Below are 21,755 nucleotides of genomic sequence, written 5' to 3'. Positions count from 1 at the left end.
TTCATCACCAATAACATTAACTTAATGAATCGTCATATTCATTAACTGGGATCACATAACAACTTCATTTCTCCTTTCTTTGTCATTTTTTTCCTTTCTTCTGTCCACACAATTATTGATTTTCTTTGTCATTTTTTTCCTTTCTTCTGTTCACACAATTACTGATTTCTCTCTTTTTTCTGCCTTGCTAGTCTTCTCAATTAAGTACTCCTTTCTTAACAAAAATTAATTTCTGTTAGTTCCAAATCTTTCTGATTCTTTTCTTACTTTTGTAATGAATGCAATTATCGGTTTATTTTACTGAAACTAAAGAGATATTTGTTTCGTTAATGTTCTCATTCATTTGGTAGAAATTTCCTTTTAACATTTACTTCCACTTTGCTATTACTTCTGCTTTTTCTTTATATTTTGCTAGTTTTCCTCATTACTTCTCATTTATTAACCATCTGTACTTCATTGTTCAGCATTTACATTCATATAAACACACTGGTCTAACCACTATTTTAGTTCTGTATTTCTATGGGTCCATCTCTTGTTGTTGATAACTATATTTAAATCACATATATACTTATCCAGCGATCACAGGCCCTGCAGACCAAGCGCTGGTGCCACAAACTGCCTCCATTACTCTGTTTTCTGCTCGGTTCCTTTAGGTATCTTCAGTCCCCAGGGCTGCCAGGTCCTACACCAGGCTGTCCGTCCAGCGCTGGCTTGGTGGATCTATGGGGTACCTGGTGTTTGGTTTCCCCCTCAAGTACCTTGTTCACCTGTCTTTGTTCTGGCACATGGGGTACAATGCCTTCACACTGGATTCTTTTGCTCTTCAGTTTCTATAGGATTGTTGGTTGTTGCAACAAGCAGTAGATTTCCTCACTCGTCCTCCGCCTGCCTCGTTCTTTATCTAAGATCGGTCTCTACATTCCATCATTATTCTGCTTTCAAATATTAATAGTCTTTCTGATGTGTCGACAGAAGTGCCGACACAGTGTTATTTTGAGGGGGCCGATAGGCACGCTAAGTAACGCAGACGGGCGTGAAGTCTGGAACAGGATAACTATTGAATGGTAGCAAGAAAAGTACGTAGCTGGAATATACTTAACTTTAATGACTCCTTGTGATACATCTCTCTTGACTATACAAATGCGACTCGTAAGATACATGCACTGTTACAATTGGCGCCTTGCTGGGTCGTAGCCATGGACTTAGCAGAAGGCTATTCTAACTGACTCTCGGCAAATGAGAGGAAGGCTTCGTCCGTATTGTCGCTAGCAATGTCGTCCGTACAACTGGGGCGAGTGCTCTATCGTATCTCGAGACATGCCTTGTGGTGGCGCTAGGTCTGCGATCACACAGTGGCGACACGCGGGTCCGACATGTACTAAATGGACCGCGGCCGATTTAAGCTACCACCTAGCAAGTGTGGTGTCTGGCGGTGACACCACACTTTCCTTTTCTCTTTAGTCAAGCTCCTGGTTTTTGAGCCGAAGATGACTGCTAGACATATCACTTTGTCATATATTCTCATCTTAGTGTGCGCTGATACTGATTTTCAGCTGAGCGCCTCTCCGAAGAAGCACAGATGGATAATAATTTCAGTAGTCTCGCAATGCAGATAATGCAGTACTACGAAGTGAATTAAACCATTAATTGAATGAAACAAGTACGCACAGAAGGTTGGGCTAAAGTTGAATCAAGACAAAACAGAATTCATGCAATTAAGAAGAAAACGAAATAGGAAGAATTGCTTGTGATATATGGCATAAGGTTCAAGAGACTTCAACAGTCCATATACACTCTAAGACAAAAAAAAAAGTCACTCACCTCGAAGGAATTATCCAGGTGGGACGGAAATCGGTAGATATGACGTAGATGTACAGACAAACGAACGACTAGAATTTCAGAAAAATTGGACGATTTTTTTTTTTTTTTTCAAGGGAAAGAGCTTCACAAATCGAGGAGGCCAGTAACGTATTGGTCCACCTCTGGCCCTTATGCAGGCAATTGTTCGACTTCACATTGATTGATATACTTACGGGACGCCCTTTTGAGGGATATTGTGCCAAATTGTGTCACAATTTCGCTTTAGATAGTCAAAATCCCTAGCTGGGTGGAGGACCCTGCCCATAATGCTCCAAACGTTCTTAATTGGAGAGAGATCCGGTAACATTGCTGGCTTCAAGGTATGATTTGGCAAGCACGAAGACTTGCAGCAGAAAGCCTCAGTGTGTGTGGGCTGGTATTATCTTGCTGAAATGTAAGTCCAGGATGGCTTGCCATGAAGGGCAAGAAAAAGGAGAGTCGTTGACGTACCTGTATGCTGTAAGGGCACCGCAGATGACGCCTAATGGAATCACACTGGGAAATGAAATGAGAATCTTAGACCATCGGTCCTGGTTGTCGGTCCTTATGGCGGGTGACAGTCGGATGTCGGAGGGTCTCCAGATACGCCTTTGATTCTCAGTGGGACTCAATTTGAAGCAGCCCTCATCCTTGAAGACAATTCTACTCCATTAAATTAGATTTCAGGCCAAAGACGTGTCTGGAAAAGTCCAGGATGGCAAGCCTACCTGGGCTTACATTTCACCCACCAGACGAAGAGAATTTCTGGTCCTTGTCTTCGTGCTTGCCAAATCCAACCTTGGCCAGCAAGGCCGCCGGATCTCTCCCAAACTGAGAACGTTTGGAGCGTTAGGTGCACAGCTCTCCAACCATCTCGGTATTTTGACGATCTAACGCTCCAGTTGGAGAGCATTTGGCACGATACCCCTTAGGAGAACATCTAACAACTCTACCAATCAGTGCCAAGCCAAATAGTACTTCCATAACATCCAAAGAGGGGACAAGCGCGTTATTGACGTGCCTAATTTGTGAAGTGCTTTCTCTTGAATAAATCACCCCAATCTATCTGAAATTGTAATCATTTGTTTATCTGTGCATGTACATCATATCTACCGATTTCCGTCCCATTCGGATAATTCCTTCGTGCTGTGTCCTTAGGATCTTTGTTTACCGGTGGCAACAGCATAGTAATGCACAAAAAAATTGTTCAAATGGCTCTAAGCACTATGGGACTTAACAGGTGAGGTCATCAGTCCCCTACACTTAGAACTACTTAAACCTAACTAACCTAAGGACATCACACACATCCATGCCCGAGGCAGGATTCGAACCTGCAACCGTAGCAGCAGCGCTGTTCCAGCCTGAAGCGCCTAGAACTGCTCGGCCACCGTGGCTGGCTAGAAATGGACATTAAGGAGGGAATAGAAGTGGGAATTAAATGCATGACAGATCAGATGCTCTTTGCAGCATAGTAACGCTTGCATCTATTTCATGTTTTTCTAGAGTTTTGCTGCATTTTTTCCGATATTTTTAAATATTCTAACTCGTTCTGTTTTAGCAAAAGCGTTACTATATTTGTTTCTTTTTATGTTTGTCACTAATTTATTTTTCAGTTGAAATCCTGAGAGCTTTTCTATTGGCTATTCTTTCCAGCTTCTTTCAGACTTTCTGAGACTATCGAGAATTGTCTGCAAAAGGCAGGCAGTTTAATTTCATTCGATTTCTTTCCTAGAACTCTTAGTTCCTTTTTGCGGATTTAAGCTCCAAATTCCACATCCTTACAACGTTTTACAAGACACAGGTATGCAATAAAAATGATAAGTCGTCCATTAGGCTTACACCAACTTTCGTTTCAAGAGACTGAGAGATTTCTCCCATAAATTTCACTTTAGATATGGTAGGTGTTTGGATTACGCGAATTTTGTTACTTTTTCCTTTACGCCAAATTCTGTAACGATAAGCTACAGAAGGCGACTGCTGCTTGCGTGGAGCGCTACGCGGCCGTTCATTGCTGAGGCTCCAGAAGCATCCTAAGCAGCGTCACCCCGGCCATTACTGTTGTGAAGGCCGCTGCCAGGATCACGCGCTGCACTCTGCATGCGGGCAGGGCGCTCCGCCGAGGCCTTGACTCTGGTGCCAGCGGTGTTTCCAGAGACGCTGGTGCTGGGGCGACACGTGGACGGCCGTTACGCTCTGCTGGACCTCCCTCACAGCGAAACCACCTTGCCCCTGCCTATAAAACCACGCACTGGACGCGGGTACAGCGTACAGACTCCCAGGTCTCATCAAGACGCTGCGTCACTCCCGTCAGGACATCATGAAGGCTATCGTGAGTATAGCAGCTGCCTTTTGGGGACACAAGAGCTGTTTTGGCCGCAACGAGCACAAACGTAAAGCTGTCGTCACACGGACCGTGCGTTCGAGCTTCAACATCGAGCGTGGCGTGGTTGTGGAACCATAGCGTGGAAAAGGCGTGCTGGGGGCTTTTCCAGAAGGTGTAGAGCAGCATCAAGCTTGACATATCTTCTGAACGTGCCTTTCAGATTAGACCAAACGGATGGAACAATGTCACCCGTGTCGCGTGCTCACTATCTCTGGTCAGTGCAGAGACGGAGACGCCATATTGGCTTTTACTTGAAGCCTATGGTGGATTTTGTATTGTAACTTATGTCCTATATGTCCTGTATTATAACTTACCTCCTATGGATACATTCCGTTTGAGAACACAAGCAAGTTAAGGATCCCTCGAAAACCCGTCGTATATTAGTACCATCTGTTGTAATTAAATGATGAGAAGCGTTATATCTCTGGATAAAGCATTTGTGAATTGTAACTTGCGTATTATGAAACTATGCCGTTTCAAGGCAAATACACGTTGAAGATCCACCAAAAAAAAACATTGTTCTTGGTACAATTTGTTATAATTTCAGTCAGTGACATATCTAGGACTGAAGCGTATAGGAGCTAGTAAGACAAACTTATATATTACTGTATTTCAATGTAATGGAATGAGTATAGGTGTGGAGTTGGAAACTCATTTGTGATGTGTAGCTCGTTCACGTCTCACTATGTCCAATTTTTTTACTCACCTTCGCGTTTTCTAATGGGTTCTGAGATGTTGATTTTATAGAAGTATAATCGATAATATTAGACATTACGTAAATGTAAATGTGCACGCTCTCAGGATTGAGTTTCTGAGATTGCCTTTATCTATTAGAGAGTTTTACTAAAAAGTGAGAATGCTGAAATAATTATTCAGTGGAACACTACTGTAAATTTGTATCATGCTATGACTAATGAAAGCTTATGTTTTCACTAAGTGGACATGAAAGTTTCCTTTTCGCCATATAACATGTCCATGGAAATTGAAGTTTTTATTTATGTGTAGTACAGACAGAACAACGTGACTAGTAAATTGACGAGGGAGGATATGTGAATTTTAATAGAGCTTAAGAAGAAATTTTACGTCAGTTTATTTCGTAAGCATTCGTGATCTGCGAGCTGCATGTGGCTGAGTCCTGACAACTGCTGCTGAAGAACACTGCGACCGCGAATACCACGTTGAGTCACACGCACCATGTGCATAAAGCCAGTCATTTTTGAGTGCTCTGCAGCACGGTTGAGATCAAGTGGGAGCCTTTCATATTAAGATACTACGGCTCGTGTGATGACGGCTTAATGCAAGTCGATACCGCGGCTTTTGCCAAGGTGTTGGTGGCGTTTCCGAACCTACTGCAACCTGTATTGCAGTTAATCTGAGCCACCTAACTCAACCTTTTCAGCTAAACTTCGTGATAAAGTGTAGATTTTCCTGAATGATTTTTGTAGATTTTCCTGCTGTGCTCAGCGTTGCGCAGCGTTTATTGACCCAGAACAAGGATGGCTCACGCATACAAACGAATGCAAAGCTATAGGAGCGGGCCTGGTCCTATCAGGCTAGAAAAAATCATGATGAGAATGTTTTCCACTGAAGTCCTTACTCACAAACCACTTTCACCACGGCACACGAGTAAACAGTCCGATGCAGCGTACAAAACCCAGTCCGTCGCAACATTCCAGGTTCCTAATAGCACTCTAGTCGAAGTTACGGAGGTTTCTGATCCAATCGTGAACTGACTGTTCCGTTTTTTTTTTTTTTTTTTTTTTTTTTTTTTTTTTTTTTTTTTTTTTTTTCCCCTCATGTGTAGCGGTCTATGTAGGAAATGAGACCTGAGAGAGTCCTGGACTTCAGGCTATTACCAGACGAGCTTCTCACAATCAAGGGAAATCTCCTGAAAGCCTTGGTCAGAACAGGGAGACAGGAATTATCATTTAGTTCTGAGACGTCATGTCCCAGACCAAAAATATGAAATTTTAGTTTATGTGAAAAGGCATTTGCCGCGCGGGATTAGCCGAGCAGTCTGTGGCGCAGCAGTCATGGACTGTGCGGCTGGTCCCGGCGGAGGTTCGAGTCCTCCCTCGGGCATGGCTGTGAGTGTTTGTCCTTGGGATAATTTAGGTTAAGTAGTGTGTAAGCTTAGGGACTGATGACCTTAGCAGTTAAGTCCCATAAGATTTCACACACTTTTTTTTTCTGAAAAGGCATTTGTTTACGCATGCACTGAATTAAGTCAATGACTTGCTCGACACCGACAGGATACCTATATTTTCCGCCTATTCCGCGCGGGATTCCGCTTATATCGTCTGGCCATTAACACGGGATCTGCCCACATGATACGAGTGGTACGCCGTCCGTAGGCGCGATCTTCGTAGTGACGGTAAGGGTTCCACTGTATTACTTACTTCTGGCTGAACGTCACCTTCAGGACGTCGTGTGGACTTCCGTCATCCTTCTCACTGTTATTTCCGTGGGATACAAGATTCGTGTAATAGTTTTTAATCTGTTAAAAAGTGTCAATGAAACTAGAGCTTAGCTGTCTCATCGGTAGACCAAGAAGGTCACGAATTAAGGGATCGAACTTCATCGGCTAAAAGTATTTTGCTAGCAACACTTAAACATCGACTTTCATACGAAGAAGAAACACTTGCGACTGTACTCCCTAACTCACGTTGCTCGCCACAAACAAGCATGTAATTCTTTATGGCTTAGCAAATTTCCCACTAATTTATATCTTATTCTAGTAATCTTTCTCTATACACAAAGGGTGGTCATAAAATTTTAATTATCACATAAAAAAAATAAATATACGATATGAATTTTATGTTTTGTTTGTTTACAGGAATATGTTTGTAATCATGGAACATAATGAAACCTCCACGCCACAAGGGTGTACCTACATGAACCAAAACGAAATGGGCGCCTTTTTCTCTTTCTTCTTCTTCTTCAAGTGACATGTTATGGTACAGAGGCTAGGAGGTTTCATGGTGTACCACAACTATAGACATGCACCACGAAGCACAATTTCATTAAATGACTCTATTTTTTCGAGATGGTAAATAAAATTTGTATGACTACCGCTCGTGTTCACTTCCGCATCTGTATTTTTCCTTGTGAGACCAAAGTGACTGTTAAGAGGGACGGGACATTGTGGTTTCTGCCTGCAGTGTAAGGAAAATATCGTGACAATTTAAATGCTACACCTTGGACTCCATCTGGGATTTCCTGTTTATTGCGTGTAGTGGCCTTAACCATTATGCTGTTTGAGCACTCACCCAGGCCTGACTCACGCTTGATTTTTGCGAGTACTTCTACCAAAGATCCTGTCATGAGGTATGTGGGAACTGCAACAGTGAGCCTCAAGGCGTGTTGATTTAGCCTAACGTTAAAGCGACCGCTCACGATAAGCAGTAAACCGGGGTTCCAAGCCCGGCCCGACACAAATTTTCAGTTCGTACGCCATATTCATTGCATGGCAAAAGCAGCATATCTGAATGGTATACGGTAATATCAATTTGTGTTACTGCATCTTCATGAAGGCCATCCGTATCGATCCATTTATTTCATTTCAGTGCTTGGGCAACTCGAGAATCAACACGGATCAGGGACAGTACCCCCATCAGTCGTCTTACCTGGAAGTGCACACAGTTTTCACAGAGGGTGGTTTACGCGGAAGCGGTGTCCTGATTCAGGTCGTTGTAGTTCCCGCGCTGCTAAAATACTGGGACCCGTTAGAGCGAATGTGAGCAGACGTATGGCTGGATGCACGGTTAGAACGTTCAGCATTTAAAAATCTGGACTCTGGCTCGTGATTAACGTGTAGTCTCGTTTAAGACGTCGCATGCTAAATAAGAGTATGGAATCAGATAGGGCCTGGAAACTCCCTAAATGTGGTTTCTAGGCTGGGGCATCGACAGTGGCAGATCTAAAGCCGTGACGAATGAGTTGCCCGCTAGCCATACTGCACGTATTTCCGATAGAATAGGCAAGCTAACATGCTGCTATTGAAAGCAGTGGTATCATTATTTGATAATGCCTGCTCATTTTTTGCCATAAATGGCATGGACATGAGAAGCGAGATCTCCTACTTATTCTAGTGGTGCTGCAAACTATTTTCAGCTACGCCGATCAACAATACGGATTCACAGACTGTGGCCACACCGCAGTGCGACTTTAACTGTAGGTCTGGTTTAAGAAGGGTACCCCTGAAAGTGATAGAAAATGCGCCAGTGAAGCCGTTCACTTTGGCCACTGCAGCCAGACACGGCGTGTCATGCGTGCCAAGAGCCCAGCCGGCAGCTGAGGGCGTCGAACCGTCAATGCTAATACGTCCAGAGTCGTGGCGGCCTTCCAGCGCCGAGCCAGAGTTGTAGAAACATTTGTATGGCCCGTGATCTGGCGACGATATACGGCCGTGATGGTCATCTCGTACAGTGCTCACGTCTTCTGGTCCAGTAGCTACGTCCGACCCTCCTTTATCAGATTGGTCTACACACGCCTCACTGCCACTTCAGAATGACACCTACGAAATGTCAGGACATGACAAAACGGATGTCCGAACACCATTTGACGCTCCGTGGCACGTAAGCACCTTCCTCTCACGTTTCCACTTCGTTTCAAGGCTGTGCATTTGGTGACTTTTGACGTTACACGTAAAACAATCTTCTCATAATTTTAATCACAGGTTGTTAGTATACTGTTCTAATCATCCTCCGAACGAAGGCAAAATGAGTGTAAGGAGAGCAATGCTAGATGAGTTGAAGTAACTCGAAATTCGGATATTGCCGACCGACCTGAGGAATCCTAATATTTTCGTTTTGCGTCTAGTCAGTAGCTGGATCAAAATCGTCCATACAACCGCTGGGTAATCATTCTATCACTGCACGAAAAATGACGGAGAAAAAGCCGAAATAATTAATTCTGTTTTCCAGAACCATTTTCAGAGAAGATCGTAATACTGTTCCTGCTTTCAATCATCATACCAAAACCGAAATACCACATGTCGAGATAAGTGATCGTGAAACAAAAAGTCAATTAACACTTCTAAATGGAAGGAGGAAAACCAGACCTATTGCGATTCTATATTAAATATGCGAATATACTTGCTCCCTTCAAGCAACAGTTCATCGTAGGCCGTAAAAACAACAGGCTGTTGTAAGCGGTTGCTTGTATGGCAAATGAAGATTGACTGAGCCCAAGTACCCGTATCATAGCCCACCGTCCGCAGCTCGTGGTCGTGCGGTAGCGTTCTCGCTTCGCGCGCCCGGGTTCCCGGGTTCGATTCCCGGCGGGGTCAAGGATTTTCTCTGCCTCGTGATGACTGGGTGTTGTGTGATGTCCTTAGGTTAGTTAGGTTTAAGTAGTTCTAAGTTCTAGGGGACTGGTGACCACAGATGTTAAGTCCCATAGTTCTCAGAGCCATTTGAACCATTTTGAACCATAGCCCGCCCGGCTAGCCGCGCGGTCTAACGCGCTGCTTCCCGAGCAGGAAGGCGTGCCGGTCCCGTCCATGAATCCGCCCGGCGGATTAGTGTCGAAGTCCGGTGTGCCGGCCAGTCTGTGGATGGTTTTTAAGACGGTTTTCCATCTCCATCGGCGAATGCGGGCTGGTTTCCCTTATTCCGCCTCAGTTACACTACGTCGGCGCTTGCTGCGCAAACACTGTCTCCACGTACGCGTACACCATCAATACTCTACCACAAAAACATTTGGGGTTACACTCGTCTGGTATGAGACGTTCCCGAGAGGGGGGCGAACCGCACTATCACCCTGGGTCCGGTGTGAGGCGGTGGTGGCGTGGGTGGACTGCTGTGATTTGATGGCTAAGGCACGACCATATCATGATATCACGGCTACAAACGACAAGGCAACCGACTACACGACAGCCAGATAGCATTTAACTACTAGGAGCAGACGATTAAAAGCTCGTGAATTTACAACTACATGACGTGACTAGAAGCCTGAGAAGACTTTACTCATTGCAATACTGTTCACCGCATTAGAAACCCCGTAATGAATTAATTGCCACTTTTCTGTGGAATGTCGACTGATATGAAACTTCCTGGCAGACTAAAACCGTGTAACGTGCCGGTACTCACAACCCGGGACCTTTGCTTTCGCGGATAAGTGCTCTACTTACTAAGCTATCCTATCACGAATCAGTACTCGTCCTCACAGCTTCTGTTCCATTAATAACATATCTCCTACCTTCCAAACAGTAAACCTATGAAGGTGGGTTGTGAGCTGTGCTTGGATAGTTCAATCAATAGAACAATTTTCGCGAAAGGAAATGGTCCGGCAAACAGTTTTAATTACCAGAGAGTTTCACTCCATAAGAATTGTACATGTAGGAAAACAGTAGTGGTATACTGGAGAAGCTGCAAATTATTGGAGCTTAGGTCTAAGACTCGCACTTAACCGCCAACATAAGTACATGTAACGTATCGTACATAAATAACATAAAGGACCCATCATTCGTCTGTTACACAACTGACTGTAAATCACTTGCAAATGTAACAACCATTAAAAGGTGAAGAATCAATCGTACGGTTTGACAAGGGAACGATCACGCAAAAACAGGTTGTCGGAAAAGCAGATAGTCATTGTAAAAATGCTAAGGAAAAGTGAGTCACCCACAAGATACTTTAGCGAGCTCTGATTCGTCGGATTATTGAGTGTTACTTGTCTGGTATAGTTGATGGAGAATATCATAGGAGCCCCTGCACTTCTCGCCAGCTCGTTTAGTGGGCGCAGGAGCGTCACGGAAATGCTCATCAAACCATAGTGGCAGACGTTACAAGAGAGGTGTTGTGTATCAGTGGGTGTGTTATTGTCAAAATTCTCACAGTTTATATTCCAAGAACAGTCTTCCAACATACCACTTTCTCCGAAATTCTTTTCTTGAAAACAGTGGATTTGCGTTTAGTTGGCCAATGGTTGAAATCTCCATTTGGCCGTGGAAATTTACGCTTTTTCGATTTTTCCCTAAATCGCTTAAAGAAAATGCTTGATTGGTTCCCACAACGATTTTTTTCTTTTATCATCCTTCTAGCAGCTGAGCCAGTGGTCCAGCTCTAATGACCTATTTATTTCCATCCATTTAACGGCTCGCAAAATGACGATAATTGAATAGTCACATGTATCCAGAATGAGATTTTCACTTTGCAGCGGAGTGTGCGCTGATATGAAACTTCCTGGCAGATTAAAACTGTGTGCTCGAGCTAGACTCGAACTCGGGACCTTTGCCTTTTGCGGGCAAGTGCTCTACCAACTGAGCTGCCCAAGCACGACTCCCGCCCCGTCCTCACAGCTTTACTTCTGCCAGTACCTCGTCTCCTACCTTCCAGACTTTACAGAAGCTCGCCTGCGAACCTTGCAGAACTAGCACTCCTGAAAGAAAGGAGAGCTTCTGTAAAGTCTGGATGGTAGGAAACGAGGTACTAGCAGAAGTAAAGCTGTGATGACAGGGCGGGAGTCGTGCTTGGGTAGCTCAGTTGGTAGAGCACTTGCCCCTAGTTCGAGTCTCGGTCCGGCACACAGTTTTAATCTGGCAGGAAGTTTCAGTCATACGTATGCTTACCTACAGCTGTACCGCCGAGACGCGTTATTACCGAATGGGAGAGGGAACGGAAGTAGTGATAGTGATGCCAGAAGTACCGTCCGCTACAAACTAAAAGATTCTGAATTTAGGCCATTCTCTCTGACTGTCACAATGATATTAATCTTACTATCATTTGAACTCTAGCATGTTCAGACATACGCATCTGCCGTAGCGATACGCCGTTACTTTCCGATACGATAGTTCACGGTAACACTGCGGTGCCGCCGGAAGTCAGACACAACCAGAGGACAGAGTCGCGCACCGGCAGACGTCATTGCGACGTGACGGGGAGCACGCCGGCCCCACAGAAGCGCAGCGCATCGAGTAGCGTGTCCCGAGCTGCTGGCAGCCACAGCACTGCGCTCTGGAACTCCTGTGCAGCCGTCTAAAAATTGAGCCCAGAGCAGTTTGGTCTCCCACTGATCCACCAACACACCGCTCGGTATTTGATCGATAAGAAACGCCTGGAATGTGGCAGAAACAAGGAGGACGCGTCGATGGGTCGTATCTCCAGTAGCCCGCTCTGTCTCCTGGGTAGAGAATGAAAGCTAATTTTAAGAGATTTGTGTAGGGTCAGACTTACACAGAGGACAGTGGATCTCAAGTTTTGTTAATTGCCATCAACTTACAGCTCGCAAAACTTAAGCTTGTAGCAACCGTTCAAAGCGGCAACCGTCGATCGTCAATGGTAAATGATCGTCTGTGGCTGCAGTGGGAGAATGTTCTGCCTGTCACTATCCACCTGTCAGACAGGAAGTTACACTCACCTGCTAATCTCCTGTCCTGGGGCCGTGGAGGTGTCGGGATCCCACTCTTTGCAGATGTTTCGTAGTCTATTTAATAGTTTAGTTAATGAAAAAGAGACAGTTGGAAAGATACAGGTCAATTATTACCAGTGAATGTGAATAACTGGATATATTGCAAAGAAATCTGACACAGTCCTGTCACAGAGCTTTGTAGCGTGTACTGTCAGATTTGACATGCAGATGTGAGATCTAGTTATTGTTTTTTAAATTGACGTAAAAATTAGCTCCAGCTAATAATATAGATTCTAAAATCCACAGTTCCCTTGCATACACTTATTGTTTAGTCGTATATTTGCGGATCCACAGCTTCGTATGTGTGTTCGAGGTCGTGGTTTCCTTTTAGCTTTATAAGTAACAAACACTACGAATTATTTTTTCTACTGTTTTGTGTTCATAAACAACATGAGGTCGTTGAACGGAACGACTAAAGTGTGGTGACGCCACTTTCACCCTAGGTAAAATCTATGCAGCGGCGTCTTGAAATCACAGACACACCTGCCGTCTGCTAAACGTTTGTCATGACCCTCACCGCAACAACCGCCCAATCAAGTAAGTGCTACTGCAAAATTCCCCCTCATTTCAGCAGACGCTGAAACATTCATTCTCGTGGCTAATGGCGTCATTCCCATAGCGATAGAAAAGCCCTACGCCATAATTACGACGTGTATTACTGTATAAATTTATGTTACATTAACGTCTAATAATACAAACAGTTCAGTGCATCCAAGTGACACTGGAAATCCCTCATAAATTGCCGATTCTGGTCGCATGTAATGTGTTTCCAACGAAACTTCCTGGCAGATTAAAACTGTCTGGCGGACAGAGACTCGAGCTCTGGACCTCTGCATTTTGCGGGCATGTGCTCCACCAACTTAGCTACCAAATCACTACCCACTGTCCCTCGTGAGAGAGCATATCTTCCTTACGTATTCAAGGTGGTAAATTTCTTCCACGTACGATGATGTTTGCTGCTACACTTTTCTCTGCACATTCATTGGTCTGCCTCGAGGATATATGTGACTGCACCAGACATTTACTGCGTTGGGTACCTGTTGACAGAGATAGTTTACAAACATGGTTCTCACATGCCTTTCTCTTCGCATCTAACACATACGGTCATTAGTTTCGACCGTTTTTCGGAATCCAAGCTCAGCTGTACGTCGGCTATATCTGGCCGGATAAGTCATTTCAAATATCGAGGGAAGGGGGAATAGGAGAATGCTTGGTGTTCCGGCCTAACACGAAGATGAAGAACACTAGAGCAGAGAAGGCTGTGAGACGACGTCAGACAATAGCACGCTGGTGAGGACCGCACCACGACAGAAGCGGCCTCTGCAACAACGGAATATAAGCGCCACTCCTGCCAGCTTCGGCCGCACATTAGAAACCACGCCTTAGAAGAGCGCACTATGATAGCCGTTATTAGTGATCTACAAACTGAGTGACAAACTTGCCTGGACATCGTAGACAGTGAAGAACACTGACTGCTTGCATGTCGCCCATCGCTTGCGACAACTCTTTGTAAATCCAAAGTTAAGTATTGTCAATCTTCTTTATTCTAATGGAAACTATCAATACGATTTGCTTGAATTCTTCCATAGCTATCCGAGAAAGCAGCATCCTTTAGGCATCCCATAAGAGACGTGTGGTCAGGACTCCACACTTGGTAAAACCCTTGCGATGGTCGAGGCACATTCTGGTTGAGGACGTCTTTACGTTATCCATTAACTGCGAAAAAAGACGTAAATGATATATACCTCACCTGTCTCTACACACTAAGACTCCCACAGACGGCAAAGCGATATCATTGTCTGCAATTTAATAATAAGTACAGGGTAATAGCAAATGATTGAAGCGATTTCACAGCTCTACAATAACTTTATTATTTGAGATATTTTCACAATGCTTTGCACACACATACAAAAACTCAAAAAGTTTTTTTAGGCATTCACAAATGTTCGATATGTGCCCCTTTAGTGATTCGGCAGACATCAAGCCGATAATCAAGTTGCTCCCACACTCGGCGCAGCATGTCCCCATGAATGAGTTCGAAAGCATCGTTGATGCGAGCTCGCAGTTCTGGCACGTTTCTTGATAGAGGAGGTTTAAACACTGAATCTTTCACATAACCCCACAGAAAGAAATCGCATGGGGTTAAGTCGGGAGAGCGTGGAGGCCATGACATGAATTGCTGGTCATGATCTCCACCACGACCGATCCATCGGTTTTCCAATCTCCTGTTTAAGAAATGCCGAACATCATGATGGAAGTGCGGTGGAGCACCATCCTGTTGAAAGATGAAGTCGGCGCTGTCGGTCTCCAGTTGTGGCATGAGCCAATTTTCCAGCGTGTCCAGATACACGTGCCCTGTAACGTTTTTTTCGCAGTAGAAAAAGGGGCTGTAAACTTTAAACCGTGAGATTGCACAAAACACGTTAACGTTTGGTGAACTGCGAGTTTCCTGCACGAATGCGTGAGGATTCTCTACCACCCAGATTCGCACATTGAGTCTGTTCACTTCACCATTAAGGAAAAATGTTGCTTCATCACTGAAAACAAGTTTCGCACTGAACGCATCCTCTTCCATGAGCTGTTGCAACCGCGCCGAAAATTCAAAGCGTTTGACTTTGTCATCAGGTGTCAGGGCTTGTAGCAATTGTAAACGGTAAGGCTTCTGCTCTAGCCTTTTCCGTAAGATTTTCCAAACCGTCGGCTGTGGTACGTTTAGCTCCCTGCTTGCTTTATTCGTCGACTTCCGCGGGCTACGCGTGAAACTTGCCCTCACACGTTCAACCGCTTCTTCGCTCACTGCAGGCCGACCCGTTGATTTCCCCTTACAGAGGCATCCAGAAGCTTTAAACTGCGCATACCATCGCCGAATGGAGTTAGCAGTTGGTGGATCTTTGTTGAACTTCGTCCTGAAGTGTCGTTGCACTGTTATGACTGACTGATATGAGTGCATTTCAAGCACGACATATTTCTCGGCTCCTGTCGCCATTTTGTCTCACTGCGCTCTCGAGCGCTCTGGCGGCAGACACCTGAAGTGCGGCTTCAGCCGAACAAAACTTTATGAGTTTTTCTACGTATCTGTAGTGTGTCGTGACCATATGTCAATGAATGGAGCTACAGTGAATTTGTGAAATCGCTTCAATCATTTGTAATATCCCTGTGTATGAAATTATATGAGAACCTCTTTTTGCATCTGATCCAACATGCTCCAGAAATAGTGTCTAAGAATTCTTAAACAAATCAATATCTCATTTTTTTATATTTTATCCCGTTCGATACACTGAAGGTACTGGCGTAAGTAAATATAGTGGCCGCATAAAACTTATCTAATTCTGGTCTCGTTATGGCAAGGAAAAAAATTCTCAGACTAAAACAGTGAAGACGCTGAGTTAATGGTGGTGGTGGTGGTTAGTGTTTAACGTCCCGTCGACAATGAGGTCATTAGAGACGGAGTGCAAGCTCGGGTTAGGGAAGGATTGGGAAGGAAATCGGCCGTACCCTTTCAAAGGAACCATCTCGACATTTGCCTGAAACGATTTAGGGAAATCACGGAAAACCTAAATCAGGATGGCCGGAGACGGGATTGAACCGTCGTCCTCCCGAATGCGAGTCCAGTGTGCTAACCACTGCGCCACCTCGCTCGGTGCTGAGTTAATGAAATTTTACTTTTCTTACGTTGGAACATGGTGCATGTTGATGTAAGTAGGATGTCAATTAGATCTGTACGGTTTTCTAGCCATGACCTCATAAAATTATCTGTTCTGGAAGGTTTTCCGTCTATAGAAATTCTCTCGCAGTTTGGTATGGGTTTGTAAGCGTTTTCCTCCTTCATTTAAAACACGAAATAAAATAACGTGGCCGGCCGTTGTGGCCGAGCGGTTCTAGGCGCTTCAGGCTGGAACCGCGAGACCGCTATAGTCGCAGGTTCGAATCCTGTCTCGGGCATGGATGTGTGTGTTGTCCTTAGGTTGGTTAGGTTTAAGTAGTTTTAAGTTCTAGGGGACTGATGACCACAGATGTTAAGTCCCATAGTGCTCAGAGCCATTTGAACCATTGTTTTGAAAATAACGTGAAGGAAATGAACACTGGAATACAAATGTGTCCGTACTTCTGTTAACGGTCATTCACGTGAAGAGCGTCGGCAGCCGTGAAAAGAACAATAGCACGTTGGTCCCGTTTGGACCCATTTGATTGTAACGTCGCCGTAGTTCACGTTTCCGCATTTACCTCTGGAACTTTGGAAAGACACGAATGCCACACTAATTCCGTGCCTATATGCCAGTGATTCTTTACTCGCATCGGATTAGCGTTACGTTGAAATATGCTGCCCTCAAACGGAAACTTTTTGATTGCCCCTTATACATATTCAGAAACATGAAATAAAAAAAATTAAAAGACAAGCCAGTACACCTTTACGTAAAAATGGATTGGCAGGAAGCAATCGGCCGGATTGATTACGAGTTTTAGATATATGTAGCGAGTTCAGCACATTTATCCCGTCGGACCACGAGTTAGTCCCACGCATAAAAATGCTTGTAAAACACACGCAAATTATACTATCTTGTCATTAGAGACGGGGTAGAACTTGGCTAGGGTAGTGTATTTTTCAAAGAAATCGTCCTGGTTATAATAAAACAAGTATCGCATCCGTAGAGGGATATTAACCAAGCCATTTAGAGACGCAATCCACTTAGTGAACAAAGGTTAGACGAAGTGTATAGATCTGAAGTGCGACCACGTAGGGAGTAAACACAAGGAGTGACAGGCCGAAACTTTGCTCTTTATACTAGCATCAATGTATATCCAAGGCCAAGATCTCCAGTTAATATCTTGACCTTGTTCTCATTTCGACAGTCTTTCAGTCGGTTTGATGCTGTTCTCGATCTATCCCTGTTGTGTTCAGATATTTTCATCTCTACATAAGGCCTATATCCGCTACCATCTGTTTGTCATATTCTAATAATTTTGTGCATGTGATGATCTACAGATAGTAAGCATTTCAAGTAAGTCATAATTAAAAATAACCAAGAGCTACTGACTTTTTACCACCATTTTGAATCAAGCGATCATCATTTGGTGGTGTAAAATTATTTAATCAGCCTCGGTAATATCTTCATTACTGTAAAGCTAAAATGTACAATATAAACTATTCCTGTATCGCTAAAACTGGTGTAGACAGCAAAATGCATTTAGTTGCAGTAGCTCAAAAAGAATGATATCATACCGGCTATGTCAGCACCTGTTGATGATCGGCTGATCGAAACTAGAAGTGAATGAAGGTTTATGGCATCAAAAGCCAACGCTTCCTGGATGTGGCAGCCGTTGCCGCACTAACATTCCGCGGCTCTTGTTAAAGGACTCCCAGAGACAAATTTCCTCTCCTAATATTTTTAATGTACACTACTGGCCATTCAAGTTGCTACACCAAGAAGAAATGCAGATGTTAAACGGGTATTCGTTGGACAAATATGCAAGAACTGACATGTGATAACATTTTCAAGAAATTTGGGTGCGTAGAACCTGAGAAATCAGTACCCAGAACAACCACCTCTGGCCGTAATAACGGCCTTGATACGCCTGGGCATTGAGTCAAACAGAGCTTGGATAGAGTGTACAAGTACAGCTGCCCATTCAGCTTCAACACGATACCACAGTTCATCAAGAGTAGTGACTGGCGTATTGTGACGAGCCAGTTGCTCGGCCACCATTGACCAGACGTTTTCAATTGGTGAGAGATCTGAAGAATGTGCTGGCCAGGGCAGCAGCCGAACATTTTCTGTATGCAGAAAGGCCCGTAGAGGGACCTGCAACATGCGGTCGTGCATTATCCTGCTGAAATGTAGGGTTTCGCAAGGATCGAATGAAGGGTAGAGCCACGGGTCGTAACGCATCTGAAATGTAACGTCACTGTTCAAAGTGCCGTTAATGCGAACAAGAGGTGACCGAGACGTGTAACCAATGGCACCCCATACCATCACGCCGGGTAATACGCCAGTATGGCGATGACGGATACACGCTTCCAGTGTGCGTTCATCGCGATGTCGCCAAACACGGATGCGACCATTATGATGCTGTAAACAGAACCTGGATTCATCCGAAAAAATGACGTTTTGCCATTCGTGCACCGAGGTTCGTCGTTGAGTACACCATCTGTGATGCAGCGTCAAGGGTAACCGCAGCTATGGTCTCCGAGCTGATAGTCCATGCTGCTGCAAACGTCGTCGAACTGTTCGTGCAGATGGTTTTTGTCTTGCAAACGTCCCCATCTGTTGACTCAGGGATGGAGACGTGGCTGCACGATCCGTTACAGCCATGTGGATAAGATGCCTGTCATCTCGACTGCTAGTGATACGAGGCCGTTTGGGTCCAGCACGGCGTTCCGTATTACCCTCCTGAACCCACAGATTCCATATTCTCCTAACAGTAGTCATTGGATCTCGACCAACGCGATAGGCTGCAATTCGACCTTTATCAGAGTTTGAAACTAGATGGTACGCATTTCTCCTCCTCACACGAGGCATCACAACAACGTTTCACCAGGCAAAGCCGATGAACTGCTGTCTACGTATGAGAAATCGATTGGAAACTTTCCTCATGTCAGCACGTTGTAGGTGTCGCCACCGGCGCCAACCTTGTGTGAATGCTCTGAAAAGCTAATCAATTGCGTATCACAGCATCTTCTTCCTGTCGGTTAAATTTCGCGTCTGTAGCACGTCATCTTCGTGGTGTAGCGAGTTTAATGGCCAGTAATGTATCTTCACCTCATACACTGCCGGTAGAAAATAATAGTACACCTGGAAAGATGACGTCGATTTTGATCCGATGACAGCATAAAACACCTGGGGGGTAGCAGGTATACTGATAATGGTTTCAACGTCGTCCGGCAATTGGCGCTATGGAATAGCTACTACAGCCCAAGCTGTGTCTGCCCGTTAGTGGGGAATGTTCACAGCCAAAAGGCTCAGAGTGGCGAAGACATGTGAAGCAAACAGTTAGTCTTGAAACTGAAACGCACTCGTACTTCCTACAACCAACTGAGCGAGTTTCAGATGGTGCAAATTGTGGATTTCCGAATGGCGGAAATGTCCTCTCGGGCAACTGCTACACAGGTTGGACGTGTTGCGTCAGCTGTGAGAGGTCACGCAGCACAGATAGGCGCCAATATCGTCCTACTGTAAGCTCAGCAGCGGCATATTGCAGAGTTAACACAACGCAGATAAGAGGTGAGCCCAGACGTGTCAAGTCGAACTGTTGCGAATCGGATGTTAGCTGTGGGACTTGGGGTATGGACACATCATCGACGTGCACGGCTCGACTGGTGCCCTCAGAGGATCACTTGAAAGATGCAATGACGAGCCGTGGTCTTCAGCGATGGAAACAGATTCTGCCTGCACGCAGTTGATAGCCGTTGGCGCGTACGAAGCAGGACTGGTAAGTGCTACCTCGCAGAGGGTATTCCTCCAAGACACACTGGTCCAACCGCAGGCCTTATGCTCTGGGGTGCGATAAACTACAACTCTCGTTCACGTTTGATCTTTCTGGAGGGAACAACATCCAGCTCTCGGTACGTGTAGGTTGTTGTTAGATCCATTCTTTCGCTGTTCTTGCAACAGGAAGGTGGTGAGTTGGTCGAACAGTATGGTGCTCCCCCGCACTCTGTGCTGTGCGAGACGTGCAGGAACTTCCCTGGCGAGCACTATCTCCAAACGTGTCTCCAACACAGCACGTGAGGGATATGATGAGAGGAGAAGCGACTCGTGGACTCGTCAACCGATAACTCTTACAGAACTACGTGAGGAGGTTGAGCAGGCGTGGCATAACATATCCCAGGACACTATTCGCCATCTGTACGGTCGACTGGATACCAGAGTCAGCACCAGCATTGCTGCCCTTGGAGACTACACCACGTGCTAATATGAATGTTTCAGCGTGGCTCGACACCTGGTATCTCAGAATCGCTTGCGCTTTTGATCTGCAAATTTAATAATTTCATGAACTACATATGCACTGTTGCAACAATAAATCGTAAGTGTACTAATTTTTTTTTTCCGGCAGTACATTGTATCTGTATTTTCACGTATTCTACAAGTGCAAGGTACCCCCTTCCCACAGTGAGACGTTGGTTTGTGACGCGGTCCTTGCCCGCAGGTGTTACCGCTGCTGCTGCTGCTGGGCGTGTTGGCGCTGTCGGCGGCGGGCCCCGCCCCCCTGGCTCGCCCCCAGCCGCTTCCGCTGCCCCTGAGGCAGGCGGCGCCCGCTGCCGCCCCCGAGCCGGCCGGCCGCGAGTCGCTGACGCCCAGCGAGCAGTTCTACTACGGCTACTACTACCCCGCCTACTCCTACTACCTGCTCGGCTAGGCTAGGCCGCTACTACGGCTACTACTACCCCGCCTACTCCTACTACCTGCTCGGCTAGGCTAGGCCGCCTGCTGACAGCACCGGACAGCCACCACCAGGCGAACGACCCTGTAACGCCAACGTTGTTTTATCGTACCAATAAAGTATTGTGAATCGGCAGATCTTTTTCTCATATCCATAACCTGATCCCACTGTACAACAGCCCTCGAATAAAGACGCTGCATAACTTTTCTACAAACATATTTCCTTTTCCACTTACAAGGAGACCACAAGTCAATTGAATTTTTTTACCTTTTTTTCTATTTGTGGTACATGTAGTTAAGAACTCAAATATCAATTTCCCACAGCAATTCGATGCAACTTTCAAAAATTCTCGAGAAATTCAAAATCTACGTCAAAGTTTTCCGAGTGTCTATAGTTCCCTAAAAAAAAAAAAGTCAATGTTTGGACAGCCAACGTAGCACTGCGGTAGAATGCTCATCTGACATTTGGAGACCTACAATGATTCGCAGGCGATGGAAACTTTTAAACATATGTGTACGTTCTGCGAGAGAGTCTATGAAGCACCAAATACATAAACAGGAAAAAAAGCAGTAGCGCTCGACGGTGGTGATTCCTGGCTTGAGTCTTGTTTCTGCCATTATTTTCTTTCGTTTTTTCCCGTTCAGTTTGAATACTTACGACATTTAAATACTAAATTCATCAAATAAACAGGGTGAGTCACGTAAAACTTGCATCGCAGATATTGCAGTTTTCACAGAATGGA

General features: G+C 45.0%; 1 long non-coding RNA gene across 1 annotated transcript; it reads left to right on the top strand.

Moving 5' to 3' along the window:
- The first annotated feature begins 3,993 nt into the window (after positions 1 to 3,993).
- LOC126473726 (uncharacterized) lies at positions 3,994 to 21,148 on the top strand. Its single transcript, XR_007586520.1, has 2 exons — positions 3,994 to 4,168; positions 20,780 to 21,148. It is a non-coding gene; the product is annotated as an uncharacterized LOC126473726 (long non-coding RNA).
- The last annotated feature ends 607 nt before the right edge of the window (positions 21,149 to 21,755 follow it).

The sequence above is a fragment of the Schistocerca serialis genome, chromosome 4 (genome assembly GCF_023864345.2).
Source record: "Schistocerca serialis cubense isolate TAMUIC-IGC-003099 chromosome 4, iqSchSeri2.2, whole genome shotgun sequence".
Lineage (NCBI taxonomy): Eukaryota > Metazoa > Arthropoda > Insecta > Orthoptera > Acrididae > Schistocerca > Schistocerca serialis.
Note: the sequence above shows the minus strand (reverse complement) of the source record. Positions and strands in the feature narration are given on the sequence as shown.